Source organism: Marmota flaviventris, chromosome X (assembly GCF_047511675.1).
Source record: "Marmota flaviventris isolate mMarFla1 chromosome X, mMarFla1.hap1, whole genome shotgun sequence".
Taxonomy (NCBI): Eukaryota; Metazoa; Chordata; class Mammalia; order Rodentia; family Sciuridae; genus Marmota; species Marmota flaviventris.
This window is the reverse complement of record NC_092518.1, coordinates 133069753-133087519: the sequence shown is the minus strand read 5'-3', so window position 1 is coordinate 133087519 and position 17767 is coordinate 133069753.

Below are 17767 nucleotides of genomic sequence, written 5' to 3'. Positions count from 1 at the left end.
ATCTATCTATCTATCTATCTATCTATCTATCTATCTATCTATCAATTAATTACCCATCTATCCACACATATAGGAGATGTAGGTATATTTAAATATTTATTATGAGGAGTTGACTGACACAATTATGAAGACTGAGAAATCTTACCATCTATCATTTGAAAACTAGAGTTGCAGAAAATCTAGGTGTATAATTCAGTCATAATCTGAGGGTCTAAGCAATAAGGGAGTGAATGAATGTAAATCCCAGTCTAAGGGCAAGAAAAGATGAGATAAGGTATCCCAGTTTAAACAGTGAGGTGAAAAAATAAGAAACGAATTATTCCTTCTTTCATCTTTTGTGATAAATCCACTGTAACACTCCAGTCTTCCTAAGATTCCAAATCCCTTTCTCCTCATTAAACCAAGGGAGGTTGAGAATTTCCAATTAGGTTATGGTGAGCCATCATTTGGTCCATGTTTCAGCCAACCAAGGAAGCAATTAGAACCCTTTATAACTCTCGGAGTTGCAATATTTAATGTAGAATCTCTGCTAAATGAGCTCATATCAATAAATTTAGCCTGATACAACTTTAAGTTTTTGTCCACCATTATCTCACACCATCAGTTTTCATCTCCATGTATGTTTCCTGAATTTCTGTCTGCATGAATGAGAAAACTTAAGTCTTTTGGAGTGTAGTGCATCTCCTCATGGTCACTCCATGCTTTACCATTAGGTGAATCCTACCTGCTGGGATTTGAGTCTCACTATAGGTCTAGAAGCAAGGAGGAGTGTTTGGGGTGGGCCTGAGGAAAATCAGCATTTCCTCACATGACAACTGTTGGTATGGGAGGGCATTACAGTTTGTTCAGGCAGTGCAGGGCTAATATGATACTAGTGTTGGTGGAGAGGCTCATATTGCTAGGGGTGATAATGTTGTTGTTATTGGAGATGGAGAAGTCAATTATTCTAGGGGTAGGAAGACCTCTTCCACTGGCAAAGAAAGCTAATCATAATTTAGGGGCTCAGTGTCCCACATTTTATCTGGATCTTCCCACATATCTCCATCTCAACACAAAATGTTATTCTTTCCCAATCAGTGTGTCCTCACTTTAATAGAGACATACACTGAACGTCTGTGAGTTAAACTTGCATTGTAATTCAGCCAGTTTCGGGAAGAGATTTTGTGTTTGATTTTCAGTAATTTCAGCCCTGCAGCTAAATAAGGACATTAGGGAGATAAGGAGACACAAGTCTCTTTAAAGGAACACATAGAAGATGTTAGGGCATTTATGTGGTGCTTAAGCTGGGAATTCATATCTCTGAGCTCATCCTTATCTTGTACCTTTTTGTCTAACAACATTAGAAGCAACTAGCTGCATCATTATATTCATCAGTTCAAAAGCATTATATATAAACTCACTCAGGTCCTTGCTTCTTATAAGTGGTTGATTAGGAGTTAGTGTCAGATTACCATGGACTATCAATAGTGCTCTCTTTACCACTGGAAACAGTCATTAGTATCTTTAAATTTAATCAGAATAGAGAGCCAATTCCAGAAATCCCAGAACCAATTCATAAAGCTAATCCTTAGAATTCTGTTCCTCTAGACCCACACTCTTTTGAAAAAATATTTTATTTTTTTTGTAGTAGTAGATGGACAGCATGCCTTTTTAAATATTTAATTGATTTTATTTTTTACATACATGACAGTGGATTTCATTACAATTCTTATTACACACATGGAGCACAGTTTTTCATATCTCTGTTTGTATATTTTTATGTGGTGCTAAGGATTGAACCCAGGGCCTCACACATGCTAGGCAAGTGCTCTGCCCCTAGTCCCACACTCTTGCTATCAAAATCTGTATTATGATTCTTCAGAGAAGCAGAACCAAAAAATTATATAAAATGAGAAATCATCTCACATTGACATCTACAAATCAGCGATCCATGAAAGTTACTGGTGTAATTTGGTCCAAGTTTAAAGACCTGAGAAACAGGGTGGCTAATGGACATATCCCAGTCTGAGGGCAGGAAAAGATAAGATGCAATGTCCCAACTCAGATAGTGAGGCAGAAAAGAGGGCACATTCTTCATTCTTGTATCTTTTGTTCAAGTCAAGCCCTCAACCAATTGGTTTACACTCACTTACACTGGGAAAGACCATCTACTATACTGAGTCCAAAGATTCAAGTGTTAATCTTGGGTCTAGAAACACCTTCACAGATATACCCATAAATAATGTTTAATCTGGGCACTGTATAGCCCAGTCAAGTTGACACATAAAATTAACCATCAGAAAGTACAAACTATTGAAAAAAATTGATACAGATGCATCCAAAGCAATAATGAAGAGATAAATCAATGAATAAACAATTGAGAGGGAATGGAGGATTTTGCTTTCAGTAATATGCTGAATGGTAACTGCAGTAGTAAAGATTGGCCCAGGTAAAAATTGTCAATTTTGGGGGGAAATTTTAATGAGAAGTAGAATATTAGCATGGTTTTAAAATGTCTATCCATAGATTGCTTATTAAAGGAAAACTGTAAATTTGCAGTAGAAAAAAATCAGTCAGCACTTGACTGGGTGATCACAATTAACACTCTCAATGAAAGGCAAGTAGATATTAACATGATAGTCTGAATAGAGCATCATGCTACTTATGTAGTATTTTAACCAGAAATGCATATTCTGAGTCTTATCCTGAAGAATTAGTAGGCAAACCCAAACTAGAAAAATTCTATTTTACAATTCTATTCTTCAGAAATGTCAATCTCATAATAGTCGAGAAAAGTCTGAGGAGCTGTTCCAGTTTAAGGAAGACTAAAAAAAGGATGATCACCCTTCCTTCCTTCCTTCCTTCCCCCCCCTCTCTCTTTCTTTCTTCCTTCCTTTCTTTCTTTCTTCTGATCTGTCTTTCTGGAAGGGATGATAGATGATAAAGTAAATGGGGCCAAATGTTAATAACAGGTGAATTTGATTAAAGTGTATATGTGTATTTTTGTACTAATCTTGCTACTTTTCTGAAAGTTTAAAAATACTTTCAAATAAAAAGTATAAAATATTTAATTTACAATACCATCAAAGATAATCAGGTATTTTGAATATATTTAACAAAATATGTGCAGACCCATGCAAACACTGATGAGAGAAATTAATGAAGACTAAAATAAATAGAGGAATCATGGCAACTCTTCCCAAATTGATCAGCAGATTTATTGGTATCCCAATTAAAAATACCAACATAATTTTTTGTCAGAAATTAACAAATTGATTACAAAACTTATACTGAATAATAAAGGACCTAGAAGGGTAAAAACCTTTCAAAAACAAAACCAAAGTTGGATAACTCATACTACTTGACTTCAAGTCTATTATAAAGCGAGAGGAATCAAAACACTGTGGTATTAGCAAAAAGACAAGAAAATACTTTGATGGGATAGAATAGATCCCAGAAACACACCAAAGTCCGTGCATAAATTCAGTTGATTTTTGACAAGGAAGCCAAGACAAAGGATCAACATTTAACAGATTATGCTGGAACAACTAGGTAAACGTAGAAAAAAAATGAACCTCAACCCCTATGTCACACTATGCACAGAAGTTAATTCAAGATGGCTCGTAGACCCAAATGTAAAAGTTAAAATATCTAGAATAAAATATAGAAGAATATATTCATGGCCTTGGAGTAGGGAGAGATTTCATAAAGATGACATAAAAGCCCTATTTATAAACTTAATTATTAAGTAAAAGTTTAAATATTGGTAAATTAAAATAAAAACTGTGTTCTTTGGAAGAAGGTAGATTTCAAATATGTCAGTATTTAAATACAAAAGGACCAAATGTTTCATTCAAAAGACAAAGATTATTGGTCTATATTTTCAAAAATCAACTATAAAAATAATAAAAATCCAACTATACACTCTTTAAAACACATCTAAAACATAAAGATTTAGAAATTTGAAAATAAAAGGAAAGAAAAAGGTAGTGAAATAAAGGAAATACTAAACAAGAGAAAGCTAGTTTAGTTATATTAACTTTTGGCAAAATTGGGTTTAATGCAAAAGCATTACTAGAGATAAGATGGGTTCCTTATCCTTAATGATCAAATGTTCTATTCACCAAAAATATTTGTAAGTACATATTAACTTAGTAACAGAATACCTGAGTCAAAAATGGTACAATAAAAGGGAAGTTCAGGGACTGGGATTGTGGCTCAGTGGCAGAGCACTCGCCTAGCACATGCGAGGCCCTGGGTTCGATCCTCAGCATCACATAAAAATAAATAAATGAAGATGTTGTGTCCAACTAAAAAATAAATATTAAAAAGGAAGTTCTTTAATTCATAATTATATTTTGAGATCAAGTCCACCTCTGGAATTAATATTTTTTTGTACTGGGGATTGAACCTAGGGACGATCTACAACTGAGCTACATCTCCAGCCTTTTTATTTTTATTTTTGAGAGAGGGTCTAGCTAAATTGCGGAGACTGGCTTCAAACTTGCAATCCTCCTGCCTCAGACTCCCCAGTAGCTGAGATCACAGGTGTGTACCACCACCACTGGCTTTTTATTTTAATGAGTTTCAAATATGTGCCAAAAGTGGACAAATAACATTATGAAAGTCCATGTAGTTATCATTCAACTTGAATGATGATGAACTTATAGCCAATCTTATTTCTTCTATATTTATATCCACTTGTCTCATATTGTTATTATGGTTGCTGTTTTTATTCACAATTTATGGATTTATTTGAAGGGGCACATCTTAGTAGCAAGTGACTAAATCAAGAAATAGAACTTTTCCAGCTAACCAGAAGCCCCTCCATGTATTTTATTCCAATCATAGACCCCCATCTTTCCTCATAAAATATCCTCTGTCTTATCATTTATAGTAATATTTGCTTGTGTCTTTATAATTTTAACACCCAAGTGTATATTTCTAGACATCAGCCTGCACATTTTTCTGTCACGTGTCTTTTAATTCTGTTTTAATCTGTAATTTTTCACTCTGTTCCTTCCTTTCCCCTACAATGCATATGAGGAATAACCTAGGCCATTTGATCTATAAAGTTTCTTAAAATCTAACTTTGCTGGTGTAGTAGTTGTTTTCTGGTCCTCAGTATTTTCTGCAAATTGGCAGTTGGATACAGAGATTTGATCAAGATAAGATGGTATTGTGATCTTTCATCTGGAGGAACATCATGACTCATTTACTTTCTGTTTTTTTGTGGTGTTGGCAGCTGTTGAGGCTGAATAACAAGATGTATTGATTGACATTGAAAATCAGTGATATTCTGATTTCTTTTTCATTTATCATCAGGAACACTTTTTTATAAAGAAGTAATACTCAGGCTAGGGATGTAGCTGAGTGGCAGAGTGCTTGCCTAGCTTGTGCAAAACTATGGATTCCATTCTCAGTACCACAAAGAGGGGGAAATAACTGCTACCCCTCATCTACTAGGTGATACAGTTTTTACAGGAAAGGCAGCATAAATGCTTGGTTCTTTCCTTTAATTGACTAGATTTCAAGGTTATGATCAGTTTCCTTACCCACTGGATATGATCAATTAGATCTTTTAAAAACACAATAGTGGTGCTGGGAATATGGCTTAGAGGCAAAGTGCTTACTTGGCATTCACAAAGCCCTGGGTTCAATCCCCAGCACCATAAAAATATGAATTTAATTGTGAACATTTAGATTTAAACATATTTTATCAATTTCTTGTATTGTTATTCTTATCAAAGTCTAAATTACCTCAGGTTTGGCCAATGAGAGCTTCTTCATTCAGCTCCTGAGTCATTTTTACATGATCCCACCAGTCTTTGATTGCTTCCTTTCTTTATAGTGTGACAAGATGTCAACTGAAAGTTAATTTTGCTGCATAAAACATATCCTTGGAGGGGCTGGGGCTGTGGCTCAGCGGTAGCACATTTGCCTGGTATGTGTGAGGCACTGCATTCAATTCTCAGCACTGTGTATAAATAAGTAAAATAAAGGTCTATCAACAACTAGAAGAAATATATTAAAAAACTCATATCCTTGGCTTATTCTTTCCTTTGTGTCATGGATTGAATTGCTCATCCACTCAATTTATGTTGAGGCCATAACCTCAGAATGTGACCTATTTGGAAACAGGGTCTTTACAGATGTAATTAGTTAAATGAAGCCATAATGGTGTAGGATGGGCCCTCAATCCAGTGTGACTGGTGCCTTTATTAAAGGGAAAATTTGGACATAGGAGCATGTACATCATGGGCAAATGAAGACAGAGATTAAAGAGATGCTTGTATGAAAACAATCAGAAGCTATGCAAAGGGCATAGAACAGATTATCTCTCCCAGCTTCCAGGAGGAGCCAATCCTGCGACACCTTGATCTCAGACTTTTAGACTGCAGGGAACAGTGAGTGAATAAATTTATGTTGTTTAAGCCACTTAGTTTGAGGAACTTTGTTATAGCAGCCCTAGAAAATGTATCAGAGCTCTTTGGATATAAAGCACTCCTGTCAAAAAAGTATGATTTGGGGCTGGGGTTATGACTCAATGGTAAAGCGCTTGCCTAGCATGTGCAAGGCCCTGGGTTCAATCCTTAGCACCGCATAAAATAAATAAATAAAATAAAGATATTGTGTTCAATACAACTAAACAATAAATATATATTTCTTAAAAAGTTTGATTATTATTTAATTTTATTTCCATTATAACTCACTTGCTCTTTTTTTTTTTCATAGAGGCCTGAAGGAAAACCTTCTTTGTATTTAAAGTCCAGTGAGTTTACTAGAATGACTTGGAGTTGGTCATTTTGAGTCAATATTTACATGTTTTGCTTTTTTAAAATGTAGTTTCAAATCCCTTTCTCCCCAGAAAGTTTCTTTGAACCATACTTTATAGTATTTGTCCTGCTGCCCTGTTTTGTGTTTCTTCTTCAGGAATCCATATAATCCATGTATTCAGTCTTCTCTGGTTATCTTCAATATTTGTCACTGTGTCTCATATCCTTTAAATCTATTTCCTCATTAGTTTTTGTGTTTAAAATATTTCCTCACTTTCACCTTTTATATTTTTTTAATTTGTTGTGCTTTTGTTCTTGTATTCCTTCTAGTTTAGTCTTCATTTCTGACTCTTGAATTGTTTTATTTCTAAAAATATCACACTGAACCCCACTAATATGTATGATTAATACCTATTAATGAAGTTTTTAAAAAGAAAAAAATGTATTTTAGAAAGGCAAAGGATAATAACATATGATTAAGGAAAAAAATAAAAATAAACATTTTACTTCTAATTTTTTCCTGAGTCCTATCACCTAATTTCTGAGTTTTTTTCCATGTGATTTATGGCTTTCTTTCATGTATTGCATTATTTTCTTAGTTTCGTCAGCTTGGTTTTGAAATAGTAATTCCCATTTTGCTTGTTTTCAAGGACATATCTCTCTGCTGTGCCTTCACTGTCCTTACAGATATGATTTTTGCCTTTATTCTCTTTTTTTCTTAAAGTGGATTCTGTTACAAAAAAGGTATGGATCTTACCTTGATATTTTCACATGAAATTATTTTTCTTAAACTTCTCACAGGAGGTGTGGTTCAGGATGGCTTTTCAAACTTCACTCATCTGTTCTCTTGTGATCAAAAATATGGTGGTTGGCTTTCAGAAACTTCTTCACTCTGTTCCCTTTGCCCACCTTAATCTGAATCTCCTCTTCATTTTGGCTTTATTGCCTGTATTTAACTCAATATTAGCTTCCCTTCAGCAGTTTCTCTTTCTTGTGGGTCCCTGTCCTAGAAGGGAGCACTGTCTGGTACTTTTGAATATTTAACGAGGTTAGACCTTCCTATGCACCCCTTTCACTTACCTGCTACTAGGTTGGGTAAACCTCCACCCAGATTGAGCTGCCTTCCTTGTTTCTCAATGAAGACCTGTTGACTCTGTCAGTCATATGCCCTTTGTTTCCCTCTGCCTTCTTCGGTGCAGATTGTCTGTTTCTTAGGTCCTGTGGATGTTGGTGATTTGCACTCACCCACTTTGATTTTGGGATTCATTAAGAAAACCTTTCCACTTATCATTGTAAATGTTGCCCATGGAGCTTTGTTTGTGCCATCTGGTTCCCTGTTTTATGTGAGAATTTTCGGAGATCAAAAAGCTATGTCACAGTCATCTTCCCAGAATTTTCCCAATTATTTTGAAGAAGTGTTCAGACATACTATTATTTCACTCATAAATTGTAGGTATGCACCTCTAAAATATACTCTTTATTATAACATAATTATAATACAATTATAACTAAGAATTAACAATAATTCTTTAATATTGTCAAGTGTCCAGTACCAGTGTTGAAATTACCTATTGCTACATTTTTCTTTTCTTTTCCTTTTTTTTTTTTTTTTGTGGTGCTGGGGATTGAACCCAGGGCCTTGTGCACGTAAGGCAAGAATTCTTCCAACTGAGCTATAGCCCCAGCCCCTGATACATTTTTCTTTACAATTTGTTTGAATCAGAAGCCAGTTGAAATCCACACATTGATTGATACATTTTAAGTGTCTTAATCTACATGCTCTCCTATATCTTTTTTTCTCCTTGTAATTTATTTATTGAAAAAAATTACTTATACTATAGATTTCTGTACAGTCTGGATATTGATTGTTGCAGTGCCATGGGGTTGTTTAACAATTTCCTTTGAATTCCATGTTTTCTGTAAATTGGTAGCTAGATTCAGAGGTTTGGTCAGATATTGGTTTGCTACATTTTTAGCATGACTATTTCAAATGTAGTATTTAACATTCTTTACTCAATAACTGGAAGAAAATAGTAATTGGTAGATTAGACAAAAATATTGGTAAGAATATGGATTTGAACCACAGTTGGTAGGCTGACCGAATGAACATAAACAGAAATCACACTCAACTGTAGACTGCACATTCTGTTAGGCACACATGGAATATTTATTTAAAAAATCACATACTGGAACCAAAAGTAGGTTTTATGATGTTTCTAAGAGTTAAAATCATTTATAGCATAGTCTGTGATCACAGTATAATTAAGCTAGAAAGTCACAGGACAGGAAAAATAAACAGCAGGCCCTGATATTTGGAAGCTGGTCTGGCACTCACAGCAAGGCCATGTTGTTCTTCTATTGAACATAAACAACCTCACAGAATGCCAGCCTCGAACAAGGTTACCCTGAGACCATGAGAAAATGAGACAAAGCAAGGCCACTTCATAATTTTGTCTAAGCATAGATAAAAACAAGGTCAATGTGCAATCCACAAAATACCAAGCACCCTTCCCCTTTGCCTCACTGATGTGGGTGACTGCTGCATCTTTACCCATTATAGTGGTAGCACTGTGCTTCAATCAGTCTCAGAAAGAAGATGTATTGAGATACCCAATCATAGAATTGTCCTCACTTTCTGACAGTACCTAAAACAAATTCTACTTTCTTTAAACTCTCCCTGATATAACCCAACCAAAGTTCAAATCCAGTATGTGTTTTTTAACACCCTGAAATTCCCTAATGATGTGCATTTTATCTCACTTTAAAGAGGAATAAGCATAACATATTCACCTACAGGTATGTTCATGGGAGTTAGTAGGGTATTGACAGTCACAACAAAAAGATAACTAAAATATAAAATCTGGGCACTATGGCGCATGCTTTAATTTTAGTGACCTGGGAGACTGAGACAGATTGAAAGTTTGAGGCCAGCCTCAGCAACTTAGAGAGACTCTGCCTAAAAAGAGCTGGTGATGTGTCTCAGTGGTTCAGTGCCCCTGGATTTAATTCCCAGCCTACCCTCCAAAAAAAGACCCCCCTCACTTGTTTAGAAATGAAGAAATTCACATTAAAATAATTCATGACTCAAAGATAGTCCCATGGAAATATTGTATTGGATAATAAAAGTTATACATATTTATCAGTCAGCTGACTAATAAGAACCAGATGGCATATGTAAACTGAGTATTTTGAGGAATGTGAAATAAAGGTGACTTTGTAATATGCCAACTTGGCTAATCTAAACGATATTTTCCAAAATTCCCTTCCCAATAGGTTTCAATTAGGTGGGCCACAAAGAGAGATTCTGATGAAAGGTTTGAAGAAGAAAAAGTAGAATATAACTGACAAGTTTCTCATAATTAGAAGATAAGAAATAACAAAATAACATTAGGACAAATGACAACAGAAAAATGGGTCAGACTTCAACAGACCTGCTTTTTCACAACTTAAACAATTCATATGGCCCGTGGACATTTGAAAGGTGCTCAACCTCATTTGTTGTTACAGAACTGTAAATTAGAACTACCATTACACAATCAATAGATTGGTGGAAACTAAAAAGTTTGATAATTCCAAGTTGGCAATACTGTGGAGCAATGGGAAATTACACCCTTGCTAATGGGAGTGTACAGTGGGAAAAGTGTAGGCATAATATAGTAAAATTTAACATACTTCCCTTATGACCCAGAAATTCAACTGCCAAGTAGATAAACTCTGAAGAAGCTTGTGTATATGTGGATACCAGGAAACCAGTATATACGGTGGAATGGGTTGAATGGTGGAATCTCAAAAGACATGTCCATGTCCTGACCCATGGACCCTGTGTGACCTTATCTGGAAAAATGATCTTTGCAGATGTGATTAAGTTAAAGATTTGAAATAAGATCATCCTAGATTATCTACGTAGTTTCTAAATCCAATGATGAGGGTCTTTATAAGAGAGACAGAGGGATACTTGAGACAGAATCAGGGTAGGGGGAGTGATGTGAATATGCAAGTAGAGATTGGAGTAGTATGGGCCACGTACCAAGGAATGCTTGGATCCACCAAAAGCTGGGAGAGGCAAGGGAAGTTCTCTTCCAGAGCCCTCAGAGGGAGGGTGATCCTGCCAACATCTTGATTTTGAACTTCAGAACTTGAGAACTCTGAGAAAATAAATTTCCATTGCTGCAAAACACCACATATATGACACTTTGTAACAGGCCCCATAGGAAACTAATACAATTGTTCAATGTCACATTTGGTGATGAAAACAAACCAAATATCCAGGAGGCACAAAATGAATAAATATACTTGGTAAAGGTATGTAGTAGAATAATCTACTAAAGCAAAAAGGAATAAAATATATATACACTATAATGTGGATGAGTTATAAAAAGATAGAGTTTGAAACAACACACATAAATTAAAATTGCATTTATATGAAGTTCAAAATTGGCAATATTGAATTATGTGTGGATGTATGCTTAAGTGGCAAAATTCTGATGCAAAGCAAGAAAATGTTTATCATGGAAGTTAGGGAGGGAGAGGGTTGTGATTGCATGGAACACCATTGGGGCCATGTGTGGGGCTCCATCCCCTGATCTGTGAATGGTTATGAGAGTATGTTCACTTTACAATTGTAGATTCTAAAATGCAGAAAATTCACATAAAATATATATGATCTACACATTCCTCTGCATCTGGGCTGTACTTCACAGTTTGAAAAATTGAAACATTATGAATTAGAGTTAAAATGATGGCATAATAAACAGTAATTTTAAAAAGTCTTACTAGTATACATATAGAATGACAGAACTAAAGAAATACAAAGTTTAAAATACACCAGAACACAAACAAGAATTTAGCATAAAATAAAAATATCATTTCAGTTCTGTAGGGGAAGACTGGATTATTAAACCAATGGGAGCCATCTTGGAAAAAGACAAAAGTCAAATTCCACCTCATGGCCTGCAAAACACTAACTTGTGGATAGATCAAATTTAATGATTAAAAAATGAAACCATAAAATACTAGAAGAAAACATAATGCTGGATAAGAAAAGGCCTTTTTCAATTTGACATAGACCTTAAAGCCAAAAAGGAAAACCTTGATTAATTCAACACATAAAACCAAAAAGTTTTGTTAATATGAAAATAACATTAGCAAAATTGAAGGCAAATGATAAACTGGGAAAATTATTTCCAATCCATATCTGAGAGAAGGGGGCTAATAATCCTATTATATGAGTAGCTCCTACAAAATAATAAGAAAAATGCTAACAATGCAATAGAAAGATGGGCAAAAGCTATGCAAACAGCTCACAGGAGAGAAAGAAAAATAACTTCTAAATAAGAAAAATCAAAATTAAAGCTACAGTGAGATACTCATTTTAATTTTACAGATTGGAAAAAGCAACAAAGTTTGATAGCACAAAATGTTGGGGTGGGGGTAACAGGCACTGTTTTGCAGTACTCATGAATGTAGTACAACTTCTATGGATGTAATTTGAGGACATTAATCAAAATTACAAATACATGTAATTTACATGTACCTTTTGACCTGGCAATTCCACATCTAGGAACTTATTCTACAGATATACTAGCATGTGTGTGAAAAGATAAAGGAATACTAGATAGACATTAAGGAGAATGAAGAAACTGTGTGCTAATATGGAGCTATATCCAACATAACATTGTTAAGAAAGGAAGGTAAGGTACTGTGTAATAGTATGCTAGCATTTCTGTAAAAAAAGAATATGTGTGTCATTGTGTGTGTGTGTGTGTGTGTGTGCGTGCATAGATTATTGATGAATAATTGAAGCTGAGCAAGGGGTACATGGAGGTCCATTATACTATTTACCATTTTTGTGTGTGTGTATGTCTGGTAATTTCCATAATAAAAAGCTTAAAATATACTTACAATAATGACAGTAAAGAGTATAGAAAGATACACAAGAAACTGATAATATTGGTTACATCCACAAGCAATGTGTTAATTAGGAACTATGTTCAGTTGAGTAACAGTCAACAATAGTGATTTAAACACAGAGTATACTTTTCTCATGTATTGAGATGTTTGGAAGCAGGCATTTGCTGGCTTTAGTCAGTTGCTCAAGGATGTCAAGAGAAAAATCTTTAATGATTCCTTTGGCAATTTTTTTTACTGTATCAAATAGCTTCTGAAGCTATAGCCATCAAATATATGTTCCAGTTTAGGAGAAAGAGAAAATGAGAGGAATACCAAAGTGGGGCCTCTCCCACTAATTCAGTCCACTGTAAAGAAATCTCCAGAAACTCCAGCCAATGACTTCTATTGTCATTTTATTGGCCACTCTTATCTGGGAAATGTAGATTTGAAACTTACATCACTGCTACCCCAATAATCTCAGGATCTTGTTACAAAACAGATAAAACATGCTAATACAACATTAAAAGGAAAAAAAAAACAGGTAGAACAAAATAAACTAATAGGAAACATCCCCAAACTGTTGAATAGATTAAAATTTTAAAAGATGCACAAACTCATGGCAATTTTGGTCAGGAGGAAAGAAGGTGAAGAAACAAATATTGTAAAAAACAGGATGGGGTGTAACTTCAGATGCAGAGTCAAATTTTCTAAAACTTACAAGAGAATACTATCTGTAGTTTTATGTGAATAAATACAAAAATCTAGGTAAATAGATGACTTTCTATGAAAATATGAATTGACCAAGAAATAGAGAATACAATAAACCAATATCCATAAAAAGTGTTAAGATAGTCAAAGATCTTTCAATACTATATCAGGTCCAAGTTGTTTTATGGCTAAATTCTTCTAAACCTAAAGAGGAAACAGGTAATTCTTTTTTTTAAAAAATTTTAGATGTTGATGGACCTTTATTTTATTTATTTATTTTTATGTGTTGCTGAAGATTGAATCTAGTGCCTCACATGTGCTAGCTGAGTGCTCTACCACTGAGCTACAACTCCAGCTCAGAATCAGGTAATTCTAATATTACATAAACCCTTCTTTTCATTATAAAAGATGGAAACAATCCAAATCCATTTAGGAGGTTATTATAACTCTGGTACCAAAATTGGAATAAGATAGCACAGTAAAATTGCTGCTTAGACCAATTTCTCTTATGAACAAAAGTACAAAGATACTAAATCATACCAATAAAAGAATATCTTACCATTCACAAGTATGGTTTTTTCCTAAGAATGCAATGATGAATCCATATTAACAGAGTTATTATTGCAAATCACTTAATTACTGGTTAAAGGGGAAACAAATTTATCATTGCAACTAATGTAGAAAAAGCATTTGATAAAATTCAACCTACACCCCTTCATTGCCAGTCTCTAATGAACTCATTATGATCAATATGAGACAAGAAAGAAATATGGAGTATAAATACTTGAACAGAAAATACTATAATTATTCAGATATGCTATGATCATTTTCTGGAGAATCTAAATGAAACATTTGACAAATTATTAGTACTCATGTATGAAGCTTTCACAAACTTTATCTTCTCAACAGTGATGGAATAACAAATATATTTTTAAAAAGCCTCCTACTCCTAAGAGCAATACAAATAATAAAAAACTTTGAAATAAAATGTATTAAAATATGTGAGGTGGATGTGAAAAAATATAAAAAATTCAGGACATAAAAATAGCCTGAATAAATTATAAGACATATCATGTTCTTGGATAGAAAACATACTACTTTTAAAAGATGTCAATTCCCCTGAAATCAATCCATGCCTTCAATGCAATCACAATAAATATCACAAGATTTTAATGAAAACTAACAAGCCAACACTTAAACTCTCATTTGGAAAAAAATTATACAATATTGGCCCAAAAAACTTAAAGGAAAAAAATCTACTAGGCATCAAAACATATTATACACCTATGATAGTTTAAAAAGTATTGATGCAAGATTCTACAAATTAATTAATAAGATCCCAGAAATTCCAGAAACACACATGAAAATTTGTCAATTTAGGTAGGTGTGATGGCATATGCCTGTAATCCCAGGGACTCAGGAGGCTGAGACAGGAGGATTGTAAGTTCAAAGTCAACCTTAGCAACTTAGTGAGGCTTATTTTTTATTTTGAGACTGGGCCTCGCTAAGTTGCTGAGGCTGGCCTCGAACTCATGATCCTCCTGCCTCAGCCGCCTGAGTCCCTGGGATTACAGGCATGCAACCACCATGCCTAGATTTATATAGTTTTTATGTTTAGATATTTTAATTATTCAGGAATATCTTTTCATCTATGATACCTAGGTAACATCTATCTACTCCTAGTCATTGGATAAAGGTGATGTTATTAAACAAGGCACAAAATGTGGACACTCTGAAAGAAAATCCTAATATGTTTGATGGAATAATGATGAAAAACACAATTTCTGCATGACAACAGATGTGCCAGCATCAATTAAGTTAAAAACAGCAGCATGGAAGAAAGTATTTGCAGCATGTGGAGCAGATGGAGGGTCGCTACTAAGCATATGAAAGGAATTGTAAGTCAGGAGGAAAAATGGCAAAGAAGATGAACAAGTAGTCTACAAAAGAGTCAATTGGGGTGGCCTATAAATATATGAAAAGATGCTCAAACTGAAAAAACTAGTAATGAGAAAAATGCAAATGAGAAAAATACTATTTTTGGACCATCAGTGTGACTGAGATTGGGGGCCAATGGGAACTCTTTTTTTTTTAAATCCTTTTATCTTTCTTACCTTATTTTTATTGGTGTATTATAGTTGTACATAATGGTGTGATTCACTGTTATATATTCATGCATGTACACACAATAATAATAGAATTTGGTTAATATCATTCCTCATTATTTCCTCTTTTCTTCCCTGCTCCTACCCCTAGTCCCTTCCCCATCTTTCTTTTTCTTTTTCCTCTCTAGCTTCTGCATATGAGAGAAAACATATGATCCTTGACTTTCTGAGTTTGGCTTATTTTGCTTAACATAGTGGTGTCTAGTTCATCCATTTTAGTGCAAATAACATAATTTCAGTTTTCTTTTTGGCTAAATATATATATATATATATATATATATATATCACATTTTCTTTATCCATTCATCCATTGATGGACACCTAGACTGGTTCCATAGTTTGGCTATTGTGAATTGTACTGCTATAAACATGGATATGCATGTGTCATTATAGTATGGTGATTTAATTCTTTAGGATAAATACTTAGAAGTGGTATAGGTGGGTCATGTGGTGGTTCTATCCATTGGGAACTCTTGCACATACTTGATACAGACTCTTTTTAAATTATTTATTTAATATATTTTTGGTACTGGGGATTGAACCCCCAGGGGTGCTTTACCACTGACTCACATCCCCAGTTGTTTCAATTTTTTTTTTTGAGATAGGGCCTTGCTATGTTTCCCAGGCTGGTCTCAAACTTGCTATCCTCCTACCTCACCCTCTCAAGTAGCTGGGATTACAGGCTGTGCCATTGCACCTGGTTAATAGCATCTATTTTTAAAATGCCTGTACTCTTTGAACCCAGTAAATACCACTTTTTGGTACTGTGAAGGACACTGTTCATTGCCTCCTTTGCCTGAGGGCTGTTCCTTCTGGCACTGGGCTGCTCAGTTGGACTATTCCCCTAGCTGCCCTCAGGGCAGTTAAGTGCCAATTAAGTAATAGTTCACCAATGGAATTAAAGCAGTGGTGATGTGTCCAACTTCTGCCTCATCTGCTTGGAGGGACAGTGCTTGCCCTGAATGTGTACACCCTTCATCCTCTTGCTCTTCACAGGAGCCAGAGCACAGACATGACACTGTTACAGTCTGACTGTGGTCAAAGCAATGCCATCCATGGGACCACTGTGCAGCCACAGCTGTTTGTTAGTACTCCATGATTGGGTTAGTACAGATATCAGGAAGAAGTGCTTCGAAGTTTCTATAGAAACTGTATATTACCATGACATATTTACTGCATGTTAGAAAAGTTTCAGTCTGCAGTGGATCAGAGGAAGTGAACTATCTTTCCTCATGTGTGCTTTGAGAAACACCGCCCTTGAGGAGAGGGAAGAAACATAATGTAAGGAGCTAGGGTCCCTGAGTGACTGCATGAAGCAGAGCTGCCCCCATCAACAGGCTGCTCAGCTCAGACTTATGTGTGAGAGAAATGGTATTCAATTCTCCCTACACCAGGGCTGGGAATATAGCACAATAGTAGAATTGTTGCCTACCATGTGCAAGGCCCTATACTTGATCCAGAGCACTACAAAAAAAAAAAAAAAGCAATTTCTCTGAGCCATTGCATCATTGCAGATCTCTTTGTTGAAGTCATCCAGCTTCTGCCCTTCCTAACTTGGCATCTGTCCTGTAGCTCACATCTGTGCACAAGAGATTGGGGTAAGGCTGCATATGTGGCACTGTTTCTCTCAACAAAACCCTGTAAATGCCTGAATGTTTAGCAAGAAGGGTGAATAACCCTTGCTAAATCCATTCTGTGGAATATCTAGCTGTAGTTACCATCCTCCCAGGTATGCTTACTTGAAAGTAACTTGCAGAATGATCAACTCTATTGTATATACACATATAAATATACAGAAAAATGTCAGAACATATCTTCCCAGAAAGGAAGAGATTAGGAGTGCCAAAGAATGGTTTAAAGGGGATTTTATTTTATCCATATTTATTTAAAAATTTAAAATGAGGTTATATTTACATTTTGTTTGTGTAACTAAAAAGAAACTTTAAAAGAATATAACATAAAGAATATTCACACACTGATAATAGCAATAGAAGACAGATTTACCATACGACTCACTGGTTTTCATACTGGCTTTGGTGGCATTAAATAAAAGAACTTTAAGAATGCAATTGAATATTTGATTGTTTGACTTCATTTAGGTCATGAGTGTTTCCAGAAAAAGTCCCAAGGGGAATTCTACATGTTGCAAAAAAAAAAAAAAAAAAAAAAAAAACAGGAAAAGCTCTAAATTTGTGTACAAGTGTACAATTTCATCTTTCATAAATCATCTCTTATTCCAAAATAATAAAG